The following is a 26,890-nucleotide window of genomic DNA, read 5'->3' as shown; positions in this document are numbered from 1 at the left end:
AATTGAACTCAATAAGTCAGTTTAAAGTATAGTTCAACATATAATTGAATATTTTTTATTCACATATACATGAGTAAATGATGTATGAAACTCAATCAATTTCATCGAAGATAAAGGAAGAATACAGAAAGGTATTTGTAGACTTCAAAGGGAATAAAGTAAAAAAAAATAGTTTGGATTTCCCTACTAAGGCTGCTCATTTGACAAAGAAATGGAACACAAAGCCAATGTGACTGGAAAGCTCGAAGCAGAATTTGGTTATTACTCCCAGGCAAGCTGATAATAACCCAAGTTAACCGTTAGTTTTGTCTGAATTTGATGAATCTATGCTTCGGTAGTGCTTTGAAGAGAAAATTTACAGGTTTGTCTATTGAGATTATAAAATGAAGTTTAATTTTTAGTGCACCAATATGTTGTTGAATGAAGTGGTGGACAATCTCTACATACTTTGTACGTGTGTGAAAAACATGATTGGTAGCAATCGACATAGCCGAGATGCTATCACAGTAGCAAGGAATGGGTTTGGTAATATGAATAACTAATTCAGTGCAAGACATCTTAACCATAAGGTATCAATTATGGCCATAGCAAGAGCCTGATATTCCACCTTCGTAGATGATCAAGCAACTATGCTTTACTTCTTTACAAAACAAGATATGGGAGTGCGATAACCCATGGTACCTTTTTTGGTTTGAGGGTTGCCAAATTAACATTAACATATGTGTGAAGTTGTAGATCTCTCATATGAAGTTGCAAATGGAAGTGGTTGGTGCCTTCAAGATATTTCAATATGCGAGTCAGAAGCTGGAAGTGGTGATCCAATGATGAGTGCATATGATGGCATAGTTGATTTATCACAAAGAAGATGTCTGATCATCTAATGGTATGGAGTTGGAGAGATCTCGTTAGTTGTGGATATAGCGTATGATTTTGGAACTGCTTGTTGTTCTCGGTATATGTAGTTTTCTTGAAAGGAAGGGGTTTGCTTACTAGTGTACAATCATTCATTCAAGCACTTGTAAGATTTTCTAATGATACTATGTTTGGTTAAGAAACCAAGATTTGGGAGGAGATTGATGTGCTTGAATTCCCAATAAGAATGATATGGAACCCATATGGTTTAGCTAAAAGATAGAATTGAGCGTGTTGAGCAATTGAGAAATGGTAGCATAAGGAACCACTATCTCAGTGCTTGTTTGAGATCATAGAGTGCTTTCGGAAAAAGGCATACATGTTTTGGAAGTTATGGATCAACAAACCTTGAGGTTGACACGTATATAGTACCAGTGAGGCTGCCATGTAGGAACACATGGGAAACATCAAATTGAAATAAGTTCCATCAATAATTTAGAACATTTAATAGAAGAATATGAATGGTGGGTTGAATGTTTCATTATAGTTTATGCCAAGCTCTTGGTTATAGCCTTGTGCTACTAACCTTGTCTCATAGCAAGCTACCATTCCATTTGATTTAAGTTTGGTACTATAAGTCCAATGGAAAACTCATATTTATACGCAGGTGGAGGAGGGGCAAGAATCCAAGTACCTTCTTTTTGAATAGGATGAAACTCCTCAGCAATGGCATGATCGCAATGGGAAATTTTGGCAGCCTAAGTATAGCAAGTGGGGTCCTGATTGAGTTGTAGGTGTTGGGAAAGGTTTAGTTTGTGGATTATTTTGAGGTTATCATTTTATAGATGGGTAATCATTTGATGGGTGGAGGTGTTGTGGAGGAAGCTGACAAGCTATTGGGTGGAAGAACTTGGATGGGTGAATTGTATTTGAGGTTGTAGTGGAAACGGTGGGGAGGGGAATAGGTGGATATTGCATTTATGTAATGGACATGATCAGTTTATGATGGAAGTTATGTTTAGGAAATAATCTGTAAGATGGGTAATTAAAAATGAATCAGAGAAACATAAAAAAATAATCTATAGTGTAAATACATCCAACACCACAACAAAATCCAACGCAATTCATCGTACAAACCACTCAAATCACTGTTTTCTTTTTGTTTACACTGTTTTGATTACTAGCCAAAAGTTTCCTGAGATGCTTCAAATATGTAATGTTCATAAATACAAATTATTCTCAGAATGAAAAAAACTGCTAATGTATAAGAGTCCAAGCAAAATAAAAGGCATGCAAAAGGTTTTGGACAAGAAACGATGTAATGAGGTTTCTACCAAGTCAATTTTAATAAAAAAAAATGCCAAAAACCAGAATGCTACTAATCAAAATTTTGGCGGCGACAAAAAAATGTAAAATCAACAATCATATTTCTAAATAGAGGAATCAAAATTCAAGTACCGCTCACATTTTTTGAAGGGCCTCCTTTTATTTTAACCAACTATCGAATTTGTTAGCATCACTCAAAATCTACGAGTAATTTTGAACAAATGAAATTGGTTAGAATAATTCACTTAATAGGATGAGTTGGTTTCTTTTGGATGGAGAGCATGCACAAGGCGATCTACAACTGTTTTGGATGAGGGACGGATTATCTTTGAAGCAGAAGGGGAGCTAAGGGGGTTGTTGTAACGTGTTTTTAAAAATATAGATGATTATTACAACTATGAATTTGTGACATTTTAACACTTGAAGTACTAACCTCATCAACCCTACTTTTTGGAAGCCATGGTTTGTTTTTCTCCCAATTATCAACAACCTGCAGAAGTTCAAGAAGAAAGAAATCAAACACAATCTTTCAAATTAATCACTCTTCATAGACTAAGAAAAGAATGTGATGTTTCATATAAAAGCGCCAAAATAAAGAAATAAGGGGACTAAACCCTAAAAAAGAAACAAAACTTTTCAAATTGAAATTTAATGCATACAAAATTACATTAGTACTTTTTCTCAAGTGCTATTAATGCAGCACAAAATGGCTAGTTTACCACCAGAAATTATCAATTTTTCATAAACTGATCAAAATAAGTTAAATAGGACTGTAAAAGAGCTAATCAGAACAATTTTCTAGTCCTCTTAGCAAATATCTATTTGGGCTAAATTTTAGATATTTACCTTTATTTTTTTTATTTAATAAAAATGAGGTTAATCACATCCTTAACAAGTGCTACGGCTATGGATATTTTTATCCTATCCTTAAGGTATTTTTCTTTATAAATTTGGATGAAATTAGAATATGATGGAAGAAATTTTGTGCAGTCTAATAAATGTTCTCTCAAGGTTGGATCGATGGCAAATTTGCTAAACCAAATAAAACAAAACAAAAAATAAACAGAACCAAATTGACCAGATAAGATAAGATGTAAAATCAAACTAAACTGGACCAAAATATAGTTTGATTTATTCAGTTCAAGTTTACTTCGACATTTTTTAAAGTCTAATGAATAAGTGTGCAATCAACAACTTTAAATTGATTGGTTGACATATTTGTTAAATCAATTTGTTAAACTATTTAGTTTAACTATAATATGACTAAGTTTAATCGAATTTCTTTATCAAATTGAACCAATAAATAAAATCCAATAAACTTTTAATCTAAAACCAAAAGCCGAACTGTGATTTCATAACTAAACAATCAAAAAATCTGCTCAGTTTTGTTTGATTTTTCAATTTAAACCAGTTAACACACGGCTCTATATGTGGGGTCTCTCCAAGTTGTGTACTTAGTTGCTACAAGTAGTGTAAATAAAGTTCTCTTCTTCTTTTCTCCATATTGGATAGATATATTTCCTTTTGCATGTTTTCTCCATTAATTTAATAACACAATATTCTTGCTCTCCCCTTTCCACCAAATATTTAGTTCCCTAAAAATGGGTTGTAATATAAAGTAAACTATTGCTAGTAAATATGATGTCATCTATTTTGCAAAGATGTGAAGAAAATCAAATTGCATGGAACTTTACCAACTTTGAGCCAGCACAAAAAAATTAATCACCATATAAACCGTATATTTTAGGTCAACTTTCTTTATCATCATTCAAGATTCATTACTACGTAGTATTCAAAGTAGTAATCTTAATTTACATAAATTTGTTTTTGAAAATTGTATGTACATTTTTTCGATAATCAACAGAATAAAATTTATTTATCATATGGCTTGCAATCTCCTTGCCCTAGCAACATCCTAGCAACCTCTTTGTTTTTTGGTCGTACACTGTTATGCAAGCGATCACTCACTTGCCATCTTATTCATGCATCATCTCGCATTTCGGGTGAACTCATAAGCTCGTTTCTTGTGGATCACTCATTACTTTCATGCTTGAACTCACCTTCCCATGTGCTCTCCAATCTTGTGTGCTCACAAGGTTTCTTGCGAAAGTAACATGGTTGTGGTGTAACATTCATGTTAGCGAGATTGCCACTAATGACTACGTCCAATAAATTTTTGTTGCAAATTTAACTTTTGTCTTGCAATCTCCTTGCCCTAGCAACACCCTAGCAACCTCTTTGTTTATTGGTCGTACACAGTTATGCAAGCGATGACTCACTTGCCATCTTATTCATGCATCATCTCGCATTTTGGGTGAACTCATAAGCTCGTTGCTTGTGGATCACTCATTAATTTCATGCTTGAACTCTCCTTCCCATGTGCTCACAAGGTTTCTTGCGCAAGTGACATGGTTGTGGTGTGACATTCATGTTAGCGAGATTGCCACTAATCACTATGTCCAACAAATCTTTGTTGCAAATTTGGCTTATGGAATGTTAGTCAACCATTACATGTTCATGGTCACTAATCCAGAGCTTGTGACTCCGTGAAGAGCATTATCCATTTGGTATAAGCACGCGTCATCTCTCGTTTTGGCATCATAGTCTTTCATCAACTCAAACCATTATTTTGCCTCAGATTTAGCTCCTAAGTAAAAATATACTTCAAACTCTTCTAATAGGTGAAGACCTCATAGCGAACAACATAAATATAGTATCTCCAAATCTTCAATGCAAAGACAACCGCTGTTAACTCGTCGTGAGTAGAATAATTCCTCTTGTGCACCTTAAGTTGTCAAGAAGTATAAGATGCAACTCTATAATGTTGCATTAGAATACATCTCAAACGTAGTGTGAAGCATCAATATAGATCTAAAATCCATATGTGCCAGAAGGAATGGTAAGAATCAAGGTTGTCACAAAATAGTCTATCAGCTTTTGAAATTTTTGCTCGCAAGCCTCAGAACATTTAAATTTAATAGCCTTCTGAGTTAACCATAATAAAGGTACAACAATATTAGAGACACTTTCAAAAAATCTTTGATAATAACTAGCTAACCTAAGGAAATTACAAATTTTTGTGATAGTACACAACCTTGGCCAATCTATTATAGCCTTAATCTTTATAGGATCCACAAAAATTTCAGCACCAAAAAAAATATGCCCTAGAAATGCCACTGTTAAAAAATATACCATCATCTAAGTAGCTCTGAATACCCTTCAAGAAAATTTAGCATAAAACTTATTCTCTCGAAAGGTATTCAGTGTTGCTCAAAGATGTTGAGCACACTCTTCATTATTAGAGTAAACCAAAATATCATTCAAGAAGCAATGACGAATTGAAGCAATATAGGTCGAAGGCTCTATTCATCAAATTCATAACCCAATAGGGGCGTCAGACAAGCTAAATGACATCACCAGAAAATTATAATGTCGATATCGAGATCAAAAAGAAAAGCAGTCTTCAAAACATCTTAGCAGTCTTCAAAACATCTTCATTCATGATCCTCAACTAGTGATAGCCAGATCTGAGGTCAATCTTGGAGACACCAAACAACCATGTAGTTGGTAAAAAAGATCATATTTATATGGTAGTTGATACTTATTTTTCACGATCACTTTATTCAACTTTTTGTAGTCAATCTATAACCGCATACTTAGTATTTCTTCTTCAAGAATAAATTGGTGCTCCTCAAAGCGAAATGCTGAGTTAGATGAATCCTTTATAAAGCAAATCCTGTAACCAAATCTTGAGCTCTTGAAGTTCAAATGTGTTCAATAGATTCAGTGCCTTAAAAATTGGAGTGGCCTCTGGTAGTAATGCTATGATGAACTTGATCTCATGACTTATGGAAAGGATGGAAAATCTTGACAAAATACATTAGCAAATTCTTGAACCATCAGACATTATCTAAACTAACACTAAATTTGTTGTAATCCATGAACTGAGCTAGAAAACTAGCACAACTGTGGGATATCAACTTGCAAGCTTCTATTTGTCAATATTAAACAAATTGGAGCTATTCTACTACCCTTGAAACTCAAAGGGATGGAGCCAGGTATACAAATGTTTATTCTTCTGTTACGACATTCTATAAATCTATGATATTTAGAAAGACAGTCCATGCCCAAAATTAAATCAAACTTAGCTAATGTAAATACTATAAGTATGGCAAATATATGCATGTCATTTATGACAATGTCATAATCATGAACACATTGATAGACAATCAAAGATGAACCAGAAGACATAATTATTACTAGTGTGACTATAATAAAATAAATGTTGCACTAAGATCTCGATTGGCACAATTTTTTAGCTTCGGTGTGTTTTAAAAATGCATTTGGGGGCAATTGATTGTTGCAGAGTTTTGGCGGTTTGGAAAAATTAATAATGAAACACAGTCACGGGTATCACCCCACGACCCGCATTTGTTTTGCTCTTTTTATCAATGTTTCCCTCGCAAAACCCACAGTTGCCTCCCTTTATCTATAGTAGCTTTTTCCCTAACCCCTCTCTCGCAATTCCGTGGTGTAGGCCTCTCTTCTGCGATCTAGTGGTATCTCCCTCTCTCTCATGGCGCTTGCCCTAATCCTTCTCTTTCGCTTCTCTAGACTCGCTGCGGTGAGTTTTCCAAATTCTTCTCTCTCTCTCTCTCTCTTGCTATGATAAGATGCCTCCTCTCTCTACTCTGCGGCTTTGTCTAGATCATCATCGCCCTCTGTGCGGTGGTTTCTAGTCATGCGGTAAACTCTGGGGTTTTGGTTTGGCTCTACCTATCTTGCGATACTCCATATCTCTACTATGTTGTGGCTTTTTAGTTTTTGAAATTCGTATGCGTTGGTGGATTGAGGTTGAGGTTGGATTTTTTTTATTTTGATTCAATTCTATTTGAAATTTCATATATCTGGTTGTGGGTATGTGATGAGATTGGAAAAGCATGTGTTGGAAATGAATTTTGGATTTTTGGATAGTTGAATTCCTCATTTCCGGTGGTTTTTGGGGTTTTGGTTTGGCTTTGTCCATCTCAGTATTCCCAACCAAATGGTGTTGTTTTTGAATGATTTTTGGATTTTTGCATTTCAGTTTAGGAATGTGTATGTTTCGGTTGAGGTTGGAAATGCGTATGTGTTGTCTCTGTCTATTGATGCACTAAAATAATATGTTGTTTTAAGTATATATTTTATGCTTATTTTTTGTGATATTGCACTTTAAAGAAAGATTTTTTCATATTTTGTAGGAGGTATATCAATTTTAAGCATTTGGAGCAAAATTAAAAAAAGGGTGAAATTTAGAGCCAAAACAGCAAAGTTTCAAATTTTGGCGCATCATGTGCCAGATTGGCGCCAGATGGTCAGGATCAGCACCAGATGCGCCAAAGCTCAGAACAGCGCGGTCTTAAGCAAACTGGAGCATGATGCGCCAAATTAGGGTCAGATGCATCATTTGACAGAGAGATGGCACATGATGCACCAGATTTTGCGTCATATGTGCCAGGAATGACTTTTTGCGTATTAAGTGAATTGAGACAAATTTTGTGCGAATTTATAAAGGGACACTTGTTTTAAATACCGCTTGGAGTAATTCAATGCATCATCCAGACACTTTGGAATGTTCTTTTATGAAAGGATGTGTCTCTTAGATCAATGGACATGTCATTTGAATTCAAAAGAGTTGACTTTTGGACAGAATTTTGGGGTGAAATTTTGAATTCTTTTTAGAGGGAGATAACCTTCAATGAAAGAGAGGAAAGTTTAGGGCTTGAAGAGGGGGGCGAGTAGAGGTGTCTGGTGTGAAAGAGAGTTAGAAAGTGAGAGAGATAGATAGTCAAGGGCTTGGAGGTTTTCTTTAAAGATTGTAAGAGGAGAAGGAATGTGAGAGATTTCTTCTTCATTACACTTCTAAGAGAGAATTGAGAGTGTTTGTAAAGTTAAAAAGGCTTTGAGAGAACTTCTAAGAGTTTTCTTGGGAAGGATTGTAAGATAAGTTATGCAATTTATTTCTTTTGTTTCGTAAACTTATTTTTATTAATGAAATCCGTATTTTGTCGTATCCTTTTCATGAATTCTAAATAGCATTCTTTATCCTTCTCCCGACTTTGAGATATGGTTTTGTGAAGAATTAATTTTATTTTTATATGGTTTTAAATGTCAATAATTTGTGATAATTGGAACTCTGATGTTCATCTACTTTTCGATCTGATCAATCAAAATGTTAAAATGGGTTGAGAAACAAATATTCCGAAATGACTGTAATTTCTGTTTATAATATTGGGAGAATCACATTTGATTTCATGGGAGACTATTTTATCCATGGAATTGGGTGCAAATAAATAGGTAAATATACTATGTTGGATACAAAATTGAAAATTTTATGTTGACAGATTAAAATCTCCAATTTGGTTGAGTTGATTGGAAACTTCTGTGGCATTGTAGGGGAGGGAGTGCTGGAAGCTCTGGAGTTTCAGTTAGTGTCCTCCCAGCCTAATCACGGAATTAAGGATCAAACTCTGGATTAGTTAAAGTTCTTTATGCACTTGGAAGAGGGTAAAGAATAGAATTCCTCTTATTTGACACAAAACAATTTATATATATATTTTTTCAAATGATTTTAATTTCTTCACAAACCATATACCCATTGTAAAGGGGAAGGATGCTTTCTTAAATTTGAACTTTTTGTCACAACATCGTAGTTTTAATTTTTGTAATTTTACTTTTGAAGGTTTAGCATTTAGTTTAGTTAACTTTGTCTTTCAACTGCATTTTATTTAGCACACCTTGCACTTAATATTCAAACTTCGCACTTTTTTTTTGTAATTTTAAAATAGTACTTTAAATTATAATTTTAGGAACTTATTTACAGGAGGAACTTATTTACAGGCATATTTACAGGCATTTTCAACTTCCCTGTAGGATCAATATCTAGGACTCCATTAGAGCCTTTTATTACTTGAGCGATACATATACCTGCGTTATTTTTAAAGGGAATTTGATAGTTTAAATATTTTTAAAAGATAAATTATTTCAACTAAAGTTATTTTGTTTGGATTAATTTGCATATTTGTTATTGTATCTGCCATGTTTATTTTGTAATATTGAAAAATATTTGCAAAACTAACACACTAAATCCACCTGCATCAAGTTTTTTGCGCCGTTGCCGGGGAAGTAACGGAAAGTAGTAGTAAGTTATTTTATATTTTATAGTATTCTTATTTTAAAATCTAAAAAAAGGGTGTTTGTAGTTTATTTTGAATATTTTCTTACTTAAGTGTGTTTGCTTATTTTTAAATTATTTTTTGTACCTGCTTATGCGTAGTGTAAGATCCAAAAATTTAATTCCTTACGATTTTGAGTTAGAAAGAACAATTAGAAAAATTTGAAAACAACAAAAAGAGATAGACCATATTAGCACAATGACTTGCAATTTGAATAATGCTGGAAATAAAAATTAACATCATCAGAGACATTTAAGAGATTGTGTTAATCCTACAGCAGATGAGATTATTTTAGTATACAAAACCTTGTTGTAGCTACCAATTCATTTGAGCTTAAACCTGTTATTTTCCAAATGGTTCAACATAATCAGTTTTGGGGAACACGAACTGAAGATCCTAATTTACACCTTGCTAGTTTTTTAGTATTATGTGCTACATTCCTGTATATGCGTAGTGTAAGATCTAAAAATTTAACACCTTACGATTCTGAGTTAGAAAGAACAATTAGAAAAATTAAAAAAACAACAAAAAGAGATAGATCATAATAGCAAAATGGCTTGCAATTTGAATAATGCTGGAAATGAAAATAAGCATCATCAGAGACCTTTAGGAGATTATGCTAATCTTACAGCAAATAAGATTCATTTAAGTATACAGAACCCTGCTGTAGCTGTCAATTCATTTGAGCTTAAAACTACTATTATCCAAATGGTTCAAAACAATCAGTTGGGGGAACACCAACTGATGATTCTAATTCACACCTTACTAATTTTCTAGAATTATGTGCTATATTTAATTATGATAGATTGTCAAATGATTTCGTTAGACTTAAATTTTTTTTTTCACTAAAGGATCAAGCTAAAATGTGGTTAAACTCGTTAACACCAGAATCTATCAGAATTTGGGGAGATTTATCATAAAAATTTTTATCTAAATATTTTTCACCTTAAAAAATAGCTAAGCTTAGAAATGATATTACATCTTTTTGTCAGTTTGAAGGAGAATCAATTTATGAAACCTGAAAAAGATTTAAAGATCTCCTTAGAAGGTGTCCACATCATCCGTTGCCAGATTTGTTAATAATTCAAATTTTTTATAATAGATTTATAATTGGTTAGTAGGACCTCTTAGATCGATAATTGACGCTGTTGCTGGTGGATGATTAATGTCAAAACCATTCGATGAAGCATATTCTTTAATTGAAAAGATAACTACTAATAATTTTCAATGACTCTCTGAAAAAGTAAATCCAAAAAGAGGAAGATAGATTAATATGAAATGAATTATTCTCAGACACCACATGTGCTCGAAGAAAATTCATTGGGACAACAACAACAACAATAACAAAGCCTTAATCCCACTTTGTGGGGTCGGCTACATGAATCCTTTTTCTCCACTGCGTCCTATTTAGTGTCATATTTTCATTTAGTTCTAGTAAATTAAGATCATTTTTAATACAACAAGCCCAGTCTTCCTAGGTATACCTCTGCCTTTCTTAACACAAGTCAAATTTAAAACATCTACTCTCATAAACATCTACTCTCAAATCAGATCATCAGATGGTTGACGTTTAATGTGACCAAACCATCTAAGACGACTTTCTCTAAATTTGTCTGTCACAGGAGCTACACCAACCCTATCACGAATATATTCATTAGGACAAATGATAGAATTGTAATCTTCTTATGAGACCTTAAATGCAATAAATAATTGTTCTAATAATTCTTATGTCAATTATTATAATCTCGGTTGGAAAAATCATCCAAATTTTAGTTTGAATAATATAAATTATAATGTTGCAAATCCACAATCGGGAAACAACATTACGAACCAATTGGGAAACTCCAACAATCAAGGAAATCAAACTTATAAACCTTGTTATCCTGCAGGATTTAACAATTTATAGAGTAAGAAGAAGAAGTTGTTAAAGGGAGAATTGATATTGCAAATAGGGAGTCAATTACAAAGTCAAGGAGCTGCAATTAGAAACATGGAAAATCAATTAATCAATTGGGATGTATTGTTACTATTGTTACCGCACTTAGCAACAGACCTCCAGGAACATTGCCTAATAATATTGAAGTAAATCTTAAATATCAGAACAAAAAACAATTTAAGGCTATTCAACTTAGAAGTGGAAAAGAATTAGAAAATAGAGTTTAAAAGAAAGTGGAAGTTGTTGAAAAAGATGAGGTGGAAAATGAAAAATTTAGTGAAGATTTTCATTTTGAGTCAGAAAGTCCCTATTAAACAAATGAAAATTACTGTAGAAAACCACAATCTCCATTTCCTCAAAGATTGAAGCAGAAAAATAAAGTTAACTAATTTTCAATATTTTTAGAGATATTGAGAAAATTAACGATAAACATTTCATTTGTTGAAACATTGAAACAAATGCAAAGCTATGTGAAGTTCGTGAAGGGAATATTTAATAAGAAAATGAAATTTGTATATAATGAGACTTTTGCACTCAGTGAATAGTGTGGCACTATAATTCAGAAAAATCATCATGAAAAACTCAAAGATCCTGGAAATTTTATAATTCCTTATGCTATTGGCCAATGATTTTTTGGAAAATCTTTATTCAATTTAGGAGTCAGGATTAATCTTATGCCATTTTCAATATTTAGAAGGTTGGGCTTAGGAGATATTTAACCTACGACTGTAACTCTTCAGTTAACTAATCGTTACATTACCTATCCTAAAAGAGTTATAAAAGATGTTTTGGTAAAAGTTAATAAATTTAGTATTCTTATGGACTTTATTGTATTAGATATGGAAGAAAATAAAGAAATTTCTATCATTTAAGGAAGAACATTTCTGACCACTGGAAGAGCTTTGATAGATGTACAGAAATGAGAACTAACTATGAGAGTTAGTGATCAAGAGGTTACACTAATATTGCAAAATCAATGAGATACCCTACAGAAGAGCAAGAGATTTAATGCTTCAGAATGGATATCAATGAATATCTAAGTCATGAATATTTTAAAAATACATATGAAAGAGAATTTGAAAAGGAATATATGGAATATCAAAATGAAGATAAAATTCAAGATGAATCTACAGAAGTGAGTGAGGAAGATTTGGATTATGTTTAGGAAAATTTTGAAATGTTAGATTCTACAGAAAGTAATAAGAATTTAATTTCATCTATCGAAAAACCTCCTGAACTTGAATTGAAAACACTTCCTACACATTTAAAGTATGCATTCTTAGAAGATTTACCTACATTACCTGTTATAGTATCCTTAGAATTAACTGATGAACAAGAACAACAGTTGTTGCAAACTTTAAGAAGATATAAAAAAGCATTTTAATGAAAATTAGTTGATATAGTTGATATTAAATGTTGATATTAAATGAATCAGTCCTTCAATTTGTAAGCATAGAATTTTATTGGAAGATAAATATGAACCAAGAGTTGATCCTCAAAGGAGATTAAATACAATGATGATAGAAGTTGTTAAGAAAGCAGTTTTAAAATGGTTAGATGCTGGAATAATATATCACATTTCAGACAATGCTTAGGTATGTCCAATTCACTGTGTTCCAAAGAAATAAGGAGTGACTATACTGACAAATGAGAATAATCAATTAATATCAATAAGATAAGTCACTGAATGGCGATTCTGCATAGACTATAAAAAATTAAATTCTACCACCAAGAAGGATCATTTTCCTTTACCCTTTTTGGACCAAATGCTGCATAGGCTGGCTGAGCACAGATATTTTTATTCTCTAGATGAATATACCAGTTATCATCAAATATCTATAGCTCCAGAAGATCAGAAGAAAACAACATTTACTAGTCCTTATGGAACGTTTGTTTTTCGGTAAATGCCCTTTGGATTATGTACTGGGCCTGCAACATTTCAAAGATGTATGATTTCAATTTTCAATGATTTAATTGAAAAAAGGGATTGAGGTCTTTATGGACAATTTTTCTGTGTTTGAAACTTCATTTGAAATATGTCTAAATCATTTAAAGAAAGTACTTGAATTATATGAAAAGACTAATCTTGTATTAAACTAGGAAAAATATCAATTTATGATTGCAAGAGGAATTATGCTTGGGTTTTTCGCAATTTATGGTTGCAGGAGAAATTATGCCTCGGAAAAATATGAATTTATGGCAACCCATACTCATCGTTGTTAATTTTTCTTTTTGAGTTTTTGCTTGGAATATTTTATATATATTTATATTTTTGTTTTCATAGAGTCCGTGTATTTGAGAAAATAATTTAAAAAACATCTTTATTTACCTAATTTATGAAAGAATTGAGAATTTTTTATCGAAATCGAAAATGCAAAATTTTGGAACTAGCGCATGATGCGCCAAAATTGGGGCATGATGCGCCGTGGTGATGAAAATGACTTAAAATATTTTAAAAGGCAGTTTTTGATGCTTTTTGGCGGGTTCTTTTCTTAAAAACTCTCAAAATTTGATTCCAAAGTCAATTTTATGGGGGAAAACGAGAGAGGAGTGATTAGATTTAAATTCTAATGGCGTCCCACTCTAAAAATTCTGCTAGAATTGGGATTTTCAATTAGAGAAAGTTTGTCAGTTTCGATGCGCAGAAGTTCTATGATGGTGTTCTAGTGAAGAAGGGGTTAATCAAAGAAATGGGGTTTGTGAATCGAGGATTCAATACACCAAATACTCGAGTTGAAGAGATTTTTGCACAGAGACGTTGAGAAGTGCTTTATTACAATATCGTCGTTGTAGGTGTCCCTGTGGTGAAAAAGTTTTATACAAATCTACATGGGATCAACCAAGGAATTGTCTATGTGTGAGGTAGGTTTGTGTAATTCACTCATTCAAGAATAAACGAGATGCTTATGATTGAAGATGTGTTTATCTGTCATTATGCAAATTTTACCCCTACAAGATAATATGGATGAACTCTATCAGTATATTACGAATGAAAATGCAAATTAGGAGGCCAGAGAGAATGGGAGTGTAAGTTTTTCGTCATCATTGTTAAATCCTTTTTTCCTTTTTCTAAGATTTTTCTAAGATATGACACTTCTTTATTGCATTGAAATTACTACCTAAATTGTTCAACAATAAATTGTTCATCAAAATTCATCAAAATCTCTTCACATCGTGGAGCCATTATAAGAATTAGATGTTTGTTGGCTTGATAAATGTTAGAATGTAATAGCGCAGATTTTATATATAAAAGTAAGCTTTGTGTTGTTTGTGAAAGAATAATGTAAGAGTAATGTTTAATTGGTCTTACAAGGGTTCATTTGAGTTAATTAGAAGTACACGTAAAGCGGTACAGAGCTGATTTTCACAAAAAATGAAATCTGAAAAAATTAAGGTATTAGTGCATGATGTGGCGCATCATGCGCCAAATTACAGAGAGTTGGGGCATGATGCACCAAATTTCTGAAAAATGCCAAATTGCCTAAAAAACCGCAAAATCACACAGTAAATTCCATTTTTACTGCTTGGGTCATCTCCTACCTCTAAACCTTGATCGACAGCTTCACACTGGGGGCGATAGAGAAGATTTAGGAGGCTTAAAATCATAGATTTCATGTTCTCTTGGTAAGAGCTTCACTTTAACTTAGAAATTTTTTATTTTTACCATGGAGATTTTCTACATTATGGAAATAAAAAAATTGGGATTTTTTATGAAAAAGCTTGAAGAAAACTCATGGTGAAAAGTTTCTTACCAAATAATCTTACTTGGGGAGTTAGATTTTCGATTTTGTAATTTATTTGAAATTTATTTAGATTTTGGTAGAATTTCAAATGGCTCCACGAGTGAAGAGAGGAAGATCAGATGATTTTGATGCATGGTAATTTATTAATTTGAAGGCCCAACACAGTTATAACACTCAAACCGAGAAGATTGGTCCAGGAACGGGCATTTGCTAACCCGAGTGACGAGGTCAAGAGGTTAATTCTTGCCAGAAATTGGGAACAATTTTGTGACTTCACTGCAGCAGTAATTGTGTCAATGATTCGCGAGTTTTATGTCAACTTGAGATTCACTAATGACGAGCACATTCTCGTGAGAGGTAAGCAAGTTGAATTTACTGCATAAATGATCAATGTTTTTTATGGGCTAAGGAATGTATTTTTTGATGAATATGTTGCATTCGTGATAACTGATTCATCACTGGATGTAGTGATTGCCTTCCTGACTGATGGAAAAGGAGAACGGAGGATTAAAAATAATAAGATAGTTAACTTCTCCACTTCCATGTTAACTAGTCAGTCAAAAGTATTGCACCACTTCTCTGCTTCCATGTTAACTAATGACGAGCACATTGTCATGAGAGGTAAGTTGTATTGAACTATTGCATTCAAAACATGAAAGCAATAGATGTTGGAACTCTTATAGTTTATCATGCATGGAGCATAGTTAAGAGCTCTACAGCTAGAGAATTGGGTTACCCTGCCCTGATTTTCACTCATTGTGAACAATCAAGAGTAGAATCCCATAAAAATGAAGAAAGATAACAACCAAAAAATCTTATTGGGAAGCATATGATTCAGAGAGTTGAATCATTTGTTGAATCTAAGGGTGGAAGAAGCGATAGACCCTCTACATCAGCTACAGGGGCATCTACTTCTCACCCTGCATCATTAAAAAACATTATGGACCAACTCATGATTCAACAATTGGATATAATAAATATTCAGAATCAGATTGGAGAGATTGGAGCAAGAAACGCTTATAATGATGAGTATCAGCAGAGGAAATTTCAACATAATATGGCTTTAGAGGATGTTATGGTGAGGTATCTCAGGGTTGAATACAATGTAGAATTTCCTACTTGTCCTAGTTTTACTCCATATGCTCCTATTCATGATGAAGAAGAAGAGGAAGAAGAAGATGATAATGATGAAGAAGGTGATGAAGATTTATATTTTCTGGAGTTAGTTTATTTATTTATTGTTTATTTGTTTGTATGTTGTATGGATTTTATTTGGTTGACATTTAAAACTATAGTAAAAACTTTTATTTTTGTGTAGTGGACTTAAAATTGTAATAGTAACAGTAAATTTTTACTTTTTCTGCATTTTTAAAATTTTCAGTATTTCTTTCTGTCTTTAAATCTCAGCAAATTCTATAGAATATAGTATGTCTCATTTAATGTTTTAAAGCCTGTATGTATTTTTAAAGTTAGTGCCTGCAGTATACCAGAGCCCAGTTTCATAGTCAAAAATCCTCTACATGTTATATTTTATTTTCATGTATTTACTATTTTCTTTCACCAAATAAATTTTGTATTAAATATTTTTAAAATGCTTAAGAACTTAAGTTTGGGGGGAATAAAAATTTCTTTTAAAAAAACAAAAAGAAAGTAAACAAAATTTTTTTTGTCCTTATGTAATAAAATTTTTAAAATTAATTTAACATGACATGACATATTAACATGACATGACAATTAATTTAACATGACATGACATATTAAGATTAAACTTTAAATGACTATACTTAAGTTTATGAATATTATGGTAAATTTAGGTAAAAGTTTTTAATAATGAAAATAAATTCTAATGTTAAATATATTTGGTATGATAAGATATATTTTTGCTTCTTATATTGATCCTCTTTTTTTTATGTTGCCGCTTTTGAAGTTCTTCTGAGAGTGATATTTTTTTATGATATGCATATGTGACACACATGAGTTTGGTATTACTTGAGTTAAAAACAACCAAGAATCTTTTTTTGTAAGCTCTGACGTCTTATTGCAACGACTTATTGGTTGGTTTATATATTGAGCTCTTTGAGACCTTGCAACTGCATAAACCATTAATTAATTACTTATGTTATCAATTTTTACTAATTTTATGTCCGAGAGTATACTATTTTTAAGAATTTAGGAAAGATGAGCTCGAGGATTTTGGTACCTCCAAAGAATTGCACTATTATTGTGAACTTTAATATTTTATGCTCACTTTACGTCAGTCACATACCCACGCGAGACAGTTCATATTAGTATTTTCGGTGAGCATATTGGTTGGAAGATTTCGCTGCCAAGAATGATCTGCCATGGAGAGTACACCTGAAGGACATTTTAGCTCGTGACATACATCGTCTGTAATTTAAAAATAATATTATCACATTATTAATTGTTGTTTTAATAATTATTTTCTTAATTTTGATAATCATGCTACCCACTGTTTAATGAGATGTTTATCGTTAGTTTGTAATGTTTTGCACTATATATTTAGTTTTAAAGCATAGAATATACTAATATGAATAGTTTTGTTACAAACAACATTACTACAAAAGAGCATAATGATCATTTGTCTAGAAATAGCTGTAGCACAACTGTTTTCAAATTACAAAAAACAAACAGATAGCCAACTTATCCACAATATCTTCTGCACAGCAGTTTCCTATGGCAATTTCTGCGCAGCTGCCCCAAACAGACCCTAAATGCACAATTTTTTAATATGAATGAATGTGATGCCCCAGAGTCGAACAATACTTGTAAGAGTTGCTTATAAATAAAGATAATATATGTCACCCTGTAACAAACTTCACGGCCTTACTGTTACATCATAGCAAATTCACAAGGTGGAATGCCCTGTTTGGGCTGCTCCAAAGATTGAAGTCATTGAGGTTGGTATTGCACCATTCAAAAGTTTTAATCTATCAGTGGAGACTACTAGTGCTACTGGTACTGCAATGCGGGAGGACTCGACTAATAAGATTGAGACACCATAACTCTTTGCGGTTGCTGCTAAAGCTGAAAAATAATTCTACTTCTTTAACACTTCCCATGATGCTTCTTATGTTGATCTTTATTAGATTTGTCATTTATTCTTATGTCGACACTTATAATTATTCTTCAAGGCATTTATCAATTGCGGCTGACTAAATACTTTAAGGGGACAATCCTTGAGCTTATGGTAAAACATTTACCGACAATTAAGTAGAAAGTTCTCGAATGTCATATCCCGCAGTGACACAAGGATTTGTTTTTTATTTCCTTGTATCATGATTTTGATGTTGCTTCTTTTGGGAACTCCCATTTGCTTATGAATTTGAACTCTTCTACTTCCCAAGAAGCTTTTCTCACAAACATTTCTCTCTACCTATGCATGAGTAGCTCAGTCCACCATCACTTTTTATGTTATCTGCTCTCAAGCCAAAATGTAGTGAGATATTTAGATCATCATGTTAACTAATAGAGAAAATGAATTAAACAATCCTGACAAAATATGTCTCGCACTCTCCAACAGTCTTCATCCCTTCCTCCAGCTTAAATCATTTATGAGCTTGGCTCACTCCACCATAGAAAGCATTACTTTTGGAGCCAACATAGAAAGCATTGCTCCAGAATTTGTTTCTCGAAATACATCCAAAAATTATTATTTGGTCCAAAATTGTTGAAAAAATGACTCACACCAATCATCATCTCCACGCAGTTGAAATGTAACAATGTCCACCTTGCGAACTTCAAGCTACTTTATACCATAGATTCTCTTCTTGCTAACATGAAGTCGACTTGTTGAAGGTGTGGGTGTGTTTTAGAAATTGGTTAATCAATTGATCTATAGTATTCCCATTAGTCATCACTATTGATTGATCAGGTTGATCCTCGACAATGGCAACTAGAAAGCTTAAGCTGCTTATGGTGTTGGTCGTGCAATTTGTTGGATAGCCTGAACTGCAAGCACAATTTGAGGTGCAATGCTGACTTATAACACCTGAGTTATGTTCTGTGTCACCACCAATAGAAGAGTTGTCATGTTAAAATTTAGTGCTTTAGTAGTCTCAGTAGATTGAGCAGAATCAAAACGACAACGACTAGAAGATGGAATAGTATCCCTCTGGACTTCTATTGTTAAACAACTACAAGACCTCTCTTTGGAGTCATTCTAAACAATTAAAACTTACAACAATTCAAATTCAACTAAATAACAAACTTGTATTAGGATAACCAATCCCTTACCCAGTACTAAGTAAACAAAGGGATATGAAATACTAAAGACAAGGGATGTTGAATACAAAACATAGACTTTCATATAATTCTGGCACACCCCGAAGTATATAACCTTTCAAACCTAGGGTATGACAACATGCATGATTAAAAAAAATATATTACTGTGGTATGATAACATGCAGAAGTTAGAGAATTTAGAAGCTAGCAACAAAATTCAACATGAGATTCAATACTAATCTGATGGAGACAAAAGGGAACTTCTTCCTAGATCTTCTAAGAGAGGGAAGGACATAATGTATGATTAATATGTTTTCTAGAATATTAGATTAATAGCTTATCCAAATTCAAATAATAGGGTATTACTTCTAATCAAGATCAACAAAGTATAGTGTTTTGCAATTTTGGAACCTTTGGTGTATATCAATAATGAATGCAAGAAGTGCTCAGAAGATACACTTACATAGTTAATAAACATTTCTATGGGGGGAGAGATTACCTCTCCTATTACCATTGGGCTGCTAGGAGATCGACTGAGTAATACAGATTTGGCTGATGTGCCAACTGAGGTGGAAATTTAGAAGGCTTTAACCTCCATAGGTGTGAATAAGGCTGCTGGTTCAGATGAGTTTAAGGCTAATTTCTATAAAAAGTGTTGGAACATTGTGAAAATGGAAGTTATCGAGGCAATTCAATGCTTCATTATGGGTGAAAACCGGTGTAGCTACTTTTTAACATCCACTATAATTCTACTTCCCGAAAACGACAATAGAACAAATTTGGATCACTTCAGACCCATATGCCATACCTTTATTATCTGAAAAATCATCAGTAATTATTGGTGGCTTAGCTCCAACCACTAATATTACAAAAAGCATACTTCTGGCTAAAGAACTCATACAGAAACTCGTACATGAATTAGATAGGAAGTGCAGGAGTGGCAATCTAATTTTGAAACTTGACCTTAAAAATGCTTATGATACTATCAATTGGGATTTCATCATAGCAAAGCTGAGGGGAAGAGATTTCAATACACAGCTTTGCTCCCTTATATAAAGATGGTTGAGTTACAATCATTATTGTTTGCTGATCAACGACACTACATATGGTTATTTCCCATCTTCTAGAGGAAATAAACAAGGTGACCCCTATCACCTACTATTTTCATAATTTGCTTTTGACTATTTCTCTCGTATGTTTAATAACGTTCAGTTTTATCACCCCACTTTCCAATATCATCATAAGGCAAGGATGGTTTTAAGTCATCTGACATATGCAGATGATGTTATATTTTTCACAAACGCAGGGAAGGCCTCCGTGAAAGGAATTATTAAATTGTTGCAAATCTTTCAAAATACTTTAGGTATGGCCTTTAACAAGGCTAAATGTCATCTTATAATGAGTAAGAATGTAAACAATGCCTTGAGAAGCTGGATTAGAGAGTACGCCAGTATTGCTCTTACAGAACTCCTTTTGAAATATCTAGGGGTGAACTTGCTCAAAGGGAGATTCAAGCAAACTCAATTTGATGGTGTGGTGGAGGCTATCATATCACGCATTATAGATTGGAAATATTCTTTCTTATCCTTTGGGGGAAGAATCACTCTTCTTAACAACGTCTTAAATTATATAGTTTATTTTATTTACAAGTTATGAAAATGAAATCAAGTACACAACAACCTTTAGAGCCACGCTTTAATAGATTTTTGTGGGTTGGAGACAAACATAATAAAGATTGGGCGAGTTGGAAGAAAGTATGCAAGCCAATTACAACTGTTAGTTCAGGATTTAAGGAGTTTCAGCATTATGTTGAGGTCAATGCAATAAAACTTTGGCTTAAGTTTCGCACTAGAAACTCTCTGTGGTCTGAATTTATGCATCAAAAATACTGTAGAAAGAAACATCCTACTCATAATTCCTATTGTGTGGGGATTCAAAAAGTTGGAAAGTGTTACTTAAGGCTAGAGATAAAGCTGAGTTCATCTATTGGGATTTGGGAAGTGGACAAATCTCCCTTTGGCATGATAAATGGATTTTGGAAGACCTATCCTCTAGCTTTAAAGAGGAGTTGGGGGACAATAAAATGGTTGCTATGTGGGTTCAAAATGATCGGAATCTTCCATTACTTAAAGATACAATTGGGGAGGGGTGTGCTTTGACCATTTGAAAAATCCCAATAAATGTGTCCAAAAATGATTGTTTGATGACTACACTTTCTTCCTACTACTCTACATCTAAAGCTATTTATTCACATCTACATGAGTGGAGGAGGAACACTTGGGGAAAGGTTATATGGGGAAATTTTAATCTCCCTCTATGTCATTTTTGTATGGAGGCTATACCCTCAGCTTTTTCCATTGGATGATATTCTAAACTAAAGGGGTTGAAATTCCCTTCTCATGCATTCTTTGCAAGTTGTAGGAAAGTGGAGATCATCTATTTTTTAGATGTCCATTTTCCCTTGCCGTCTAGGCAAGATTAGGTATGTCAATCGGGATACCAGATACTCACCTAGGTGGTGGTAATATGACTAGTTGTCTTAATTACTGGAAGAAAAAATCTATACAGCTGATGAATTTACTATCTTATATTGTGTGTTGGTTCCTTGGGATGGTAAGAAACTCAGCTAAGCATCAGTGAGAGGAGCTTTGGGTGATGGGGGTGGTTGTCAATGCCTTAGCTTGCATTTTTAGATTTTTTAAATAAGAGGAATACAAATTGTCTTACTTTTTTGGTTTGAGCTTCTGTAATGAACAAGTTATGTGTAACAAGTCCACTCTAATTCCAAGGAAAGTACAGATGGTGAGGTGGAGGAAAACTGTTGCCCCTTGGCTGAAAGTCAATACTGATGAGAGCTGGGTAACAAAGGCGGTTGGTGCTAGAGGAGTATTTTGAAATAATGAGGGGAAATGTTATGTTATTTTGTTGCACCTGTTACTGCTAACTCTCCTCTGAAAGCTGAATTGTGGGTTGTTTGGATGGATGTTAATATTGCTTCCTCCCTCATTTGGCAATGTCTACACATGGAATCTGACTGTGATGAACTAATTTGTTTTCTAAATTTCAGAAAACTCCTCCATTTAACCTAATTATTCTGCTCATAAGGAGTTTGCAGAAGATTAGAGGCAAAAAGGTGAATTTGAATTTCACCCATAGGGAGGGAACTCATTTGCAAATTGGTTGGTAAGGCATGGTGCTGGCAAGTAAGATATAACGTTGTGTGTTTCTCCTCCTTGGAAGTAAGAAGATCTATGTTGGGTAATTTGCTATATTGGCCATATATAAGATGCTTGTAAAGGTCATACATCAGGTTAGAGCATTTCATTTAAATTGGTGTAAGCAAAGCTAAAAATCATGACTTTATAGTTTTATTACTTTTCTATAACTTTTGGAGCCTGATTTGGTATACTTGTATTTTTGGAGCAATTTTTTGTGTGGAATTGTAGTCTGGGACTAGAACCTTAGGAGTGAGTTGTATTGTTTATTTTGGTAGAAGGTTCCACTTGCCACCTTTTTGGAACATTTATTTGTGGAGCAATAAAAGTATCTACAGATTTCCCCAAAATATATATCTATATTCCACATGAGAAGATTCATAATGTGGATAATATGCTTACCAAAATCTAATTTTTAGATCATTATAGATATCACTCCATAATTTGCTCAAAGTTCCTGGATCAAATATACAACTAACACCCCAATAAATCTATATATATATATATATATATATATCTCTGTGTGTGTGTGTTAAAGGAAATAGATATTTGATAGAGGCCCAAATACCGATTTCCCACGCGCTAGGCCCTATGATGAGAAGTCCGCGCCATGTGCCACTATTCGAGAATCCCACGATATGGGAAGATGAACCCCTGACCTGAGGGGACTTACAACGACCCCGCCACCAACATACCAAGGCTTGCGTGCTCGCGCGCGCGCACACACACACACACACACACACACACAGACACACACACACAGACACACACACACATATATATATATATATATATATCATATCATATCACATCACATAGTATAGCAAAAAATTTTGACCTTTTTGAATAATCGTCTTTAAAAAAAAAAACTATTAAACAATTCTATACGAATTTATTACACTTCACAAGAATGCATGATGTAATAATATTTTTATTTTAGGGATAAATAATCACCAGAGTAAACTTACAAATTCCAAGTTTAACTTTTGGGTTAAAATATGAAAAATAAAAGAAAAGTTGTTTATAAAATGTGTAACCAAATTAAAGGAAAGTAATTATACTTAGAATCCTTTTAGTTTTAATCTAAATTATATTACTTAGTGGTTTGTTCGGTGCATTGAACAATTAATTATAATATATAGTGAAAGTAATTGAAATTGAATTCACCATCTCACCATCTATTCTAGCCATGGTAATTCCAAGCCCCTAAGCTAGATCATAATACTATGAGCGGGTGGGCGGACGGGAGGGCAAGCATGTGTGTCTGAGTGTGTGTGTGTGTGTACAGGCCCAACAATCTATATATCTAGGTGGCAGTAAAATCAAGCAAAACTTAAATCAAAACAATCAATAATAGCGTTAATTTAAGGATAAAATGACATACCTTTTGTATATCAACAAGATAATTGTGAGCACTTTCATAAGCAGTCGGACGGGCGGTTAACTCGCTCAATCTATGAAGATGAGTCGATGCAACATATAATTTTTAAGTAATACTAAAACTAGACAACGCTTCAAAGAAAATGCTACCTACCTGAAAAATATTGGATCCCCAATAGCTTTCAGAGAGTCTAACCGCTTTTTAAATTCATTAGCTGAAGCATCCTCCCCATCCGTGTACAACCAATCTTGAGCCTAGAAATACAAAGTGACAAGGTTAGGAAATAGATGGCTTTGAAGATTTATTTGATTCTTAGGTAGTGTTGAAAAGCACCTCACTGAGTTTCTCTTCAAATAAGCCTAACTCATCCTCGCTAGAAATTTTTTTAATCTCCTCATTGTCATCAAGCTGCAAAACAGTTTAATATATAGAATTATTTGAATTTAATGAATGCATTTTTAGGAGAAAAAAATCCAAGCTCATGCTGCTACCAAACAAAGCAATATTTTAGTTTTCTTACAATATACAACTACAAAAACATTTCACATATGGAGAAATGATATTAAAATAACAGATTAAAGATGAATATAAAAATTGAAAAAATTGCTTGAAACTAAAGGTTCATGCTAAAAAAAACTCAACATATAAGAAAGACAGGTCTCAATCGAAAGAAATATTTAAATAAAAAAATCACAATTTTAGGGTCCAGTGATGGTTAACCTTCTCTCTTATAGAATAAATATATTCCTCAAGACTATTCTTGAGTTCTGCTGTTCTTCGTCTTTCCAAATTCTTTTTAACAAGGTCATCCAACCTAGTTTTGACTTCAAAAAACATCTCCTTAGAAAGAATACCAAGGGCAATCTGCTTCTCCACTATCTAAAGGAAATGAATACAACAAATTAGTGAATGAAGACTAAAAGTCCTTTTCTCAAGGAACATGTAATCATAATAGTCAACTTTCTATATCAGAAGCTGATGAGACTAAATTAATGCAAAGGTATTTAAAAGAATATTTATTGCACCTTCAGCGGAACCTTAAATGTTCTTCTCTTCAAGACCTTCTCAGTTTCAACAGCCACATTGTCTTTCACTTCCGCATTGATCCCAGAGTTAGGTTCATTATCAATATCCATACTTTCCTTTTTGCTGTCTTTGAAGTCCATAGGGCTTCCTTCGGCAGATAAATTCAGATTTTCAATAGCATTCAGAGAATTTGTGGCATTAGTTTTTGAAGTTTTAAAAATCTTAGGAGCATCTACCCATTCAGATAGCTCAATAACCGCTTTTGCTCGGTCAAAAGAAATCAACCCGCTCCTACTGAGAGAAAAATGCATAGTGGCTTTGATGGGAGAGGAAAGGTTACGAGTTGAGTACCTGAAAGAAAACAAGGTATAGCGCTTCTTTAAAATCAAACATTGATAACATGACCATTGAGATAACACATCAAAGCAAACAACATAAAATTACACTAAAATTTTAGCGCACCTTTCTGTGGCCTCTGCAAGTCCAGAAACTGAAAACTCCGCAAATTTGGCAGAAGATACACCAGGTGGTAATTCATAAGCACCATCATAATTGAGTGAGACATCAAAATCTTAACTATCTTTGACAGACCTGAACAGCTGCACGTCAAGAAGTCCATGATGGAGAAATGTTATTTTCCAACTAAAATATTTATGAATGGTCTAATGAGAGTAGCCTCACCTTGATTGGCATTTTCTTCATCCTTGGCACAAGTAAAAAGTGTGTGCTCTCATCTTTCACAAGATCAACACCAGTTAATTCAACCATGAATCCATAAGATGAACCATCAATCATTCCCAGCTTGCGATTTAACTTTATTCCATCACTCAAATTAGCAGCAAGCAATGAAGAACCAAGAGCTATTGCTTCATCGGCATCAAGGTGCTTGTCCAGATCTTTCCTTCTAAGAAACTCCTGGAGCTTAGCCTGCATGAAATAAAAATCAAGAAGCATGCCTTCTTTTAACTTTCACTCATTTTTTGACGAGATAAATTTCCATAAAAAGTTTTCACCTGACACTCTTTTCAGATAATATCTCAATTGAGTCATAGATAAAGTTCCATAATTCTCGATCCTTCTGACTACAGAGGCACATAAGTGGAAATCCTGAGCTATTCCTTTTGACAATTAAGAACCAAGAGCTATTCCTTTTGACTATATAGCCTAATTAAGAGTTCCATCCACATTAGTGGAAAGTTAAAAACGCTGGCTTTGCAAAAATATATAGTTGATTAATTGTGAAATATACTATAATGCCTGGCAATACAATCACCTACTTATGATTTATTGAGGAAAAGTAGCACTGAGGGTAGAGTTACGATGTATTTGATTCAAGTCATAATCATATGATCTTGATTCTTCCATGTGTTGGGGTTAGGATTGGTGGCCTAAGGAATTGTGCCTTCTCCCGTAAGATGTTCATCTTTCCCTTTACCACAAAAGTACATGAACACGGATTGGGACCATTGGAGGTAATTATGGTTATTGAATTTATGATTTGTGAGAAAGTTGGAGAATTCATGAGTCGTCTGAACAGAATCCTTGGTCTCTAATTCAAGGTTAAGCTTTACAGTAGAACTTGAAATCTTCATTCCATACTTGGTTATCAACTCCAAGAATATTTAGGGCAACTTCAAATTTACTGCGATTGTCTTTCACTACAATTTCTACAAGTATGTGAAAGGTTGTTGTAGGAATGGAAAGGCTACATGTAATGCAATAGAGAAGCCAACAGGGAAGTAGAAACCTGCAGAAAATGTTGTAGGGTGTTGGTGTGGCCCGTAAGGTAAAATAACAAATATCTGCAGGGAAGAACCTAGAAAGAGCCTGCAGCAAAAAGACTAATTGTAGGGAGAATTCCGAAGGAGGGCCTACAACAAGGATGTTTTCTATTGCAAGGAGAATTCTATATGGCTTACAATGGGGATAATTTTTACTGCAGAGAAGAGCTAAAA

The 26,890-nt window shown here is 33.5% G+C and overlaps 1 pseudogene; it reads right to left on the bottom strand.

Annotated features, from left to right (window-relative positions):
• Positions 1-2,611: 2,611 nt before the first annotated feature.
• LOC110038243 lies at positions 2,612-25,868 on the bottom strand (annotated as a pseudogene).
• Between the last annotated feature and the right edge of the window lie 1,022 nt (positions 25,869-26,890).

This window comes from Phalaenopsis equestris, unplaced genomic scaffold (assembly GCF_001263595.1).
Source record: "Phalaenopsis equestris unplaced genomic scaffold, ASM126359v1 Scaffold232298, whole genome shotgun sequence".
Lineage (NCBI taxonomy): Eukaryota > Viridiplantae > Streptophyta > Magnoliopsida > Asparagales > Orchidaceae > Phalaenopsis > Phalaenopsis equestris.
Note: the sequence above shows the minus strand (reverse complement) of the source record. Positions and strands in the feature narration are given on the sequence as shown.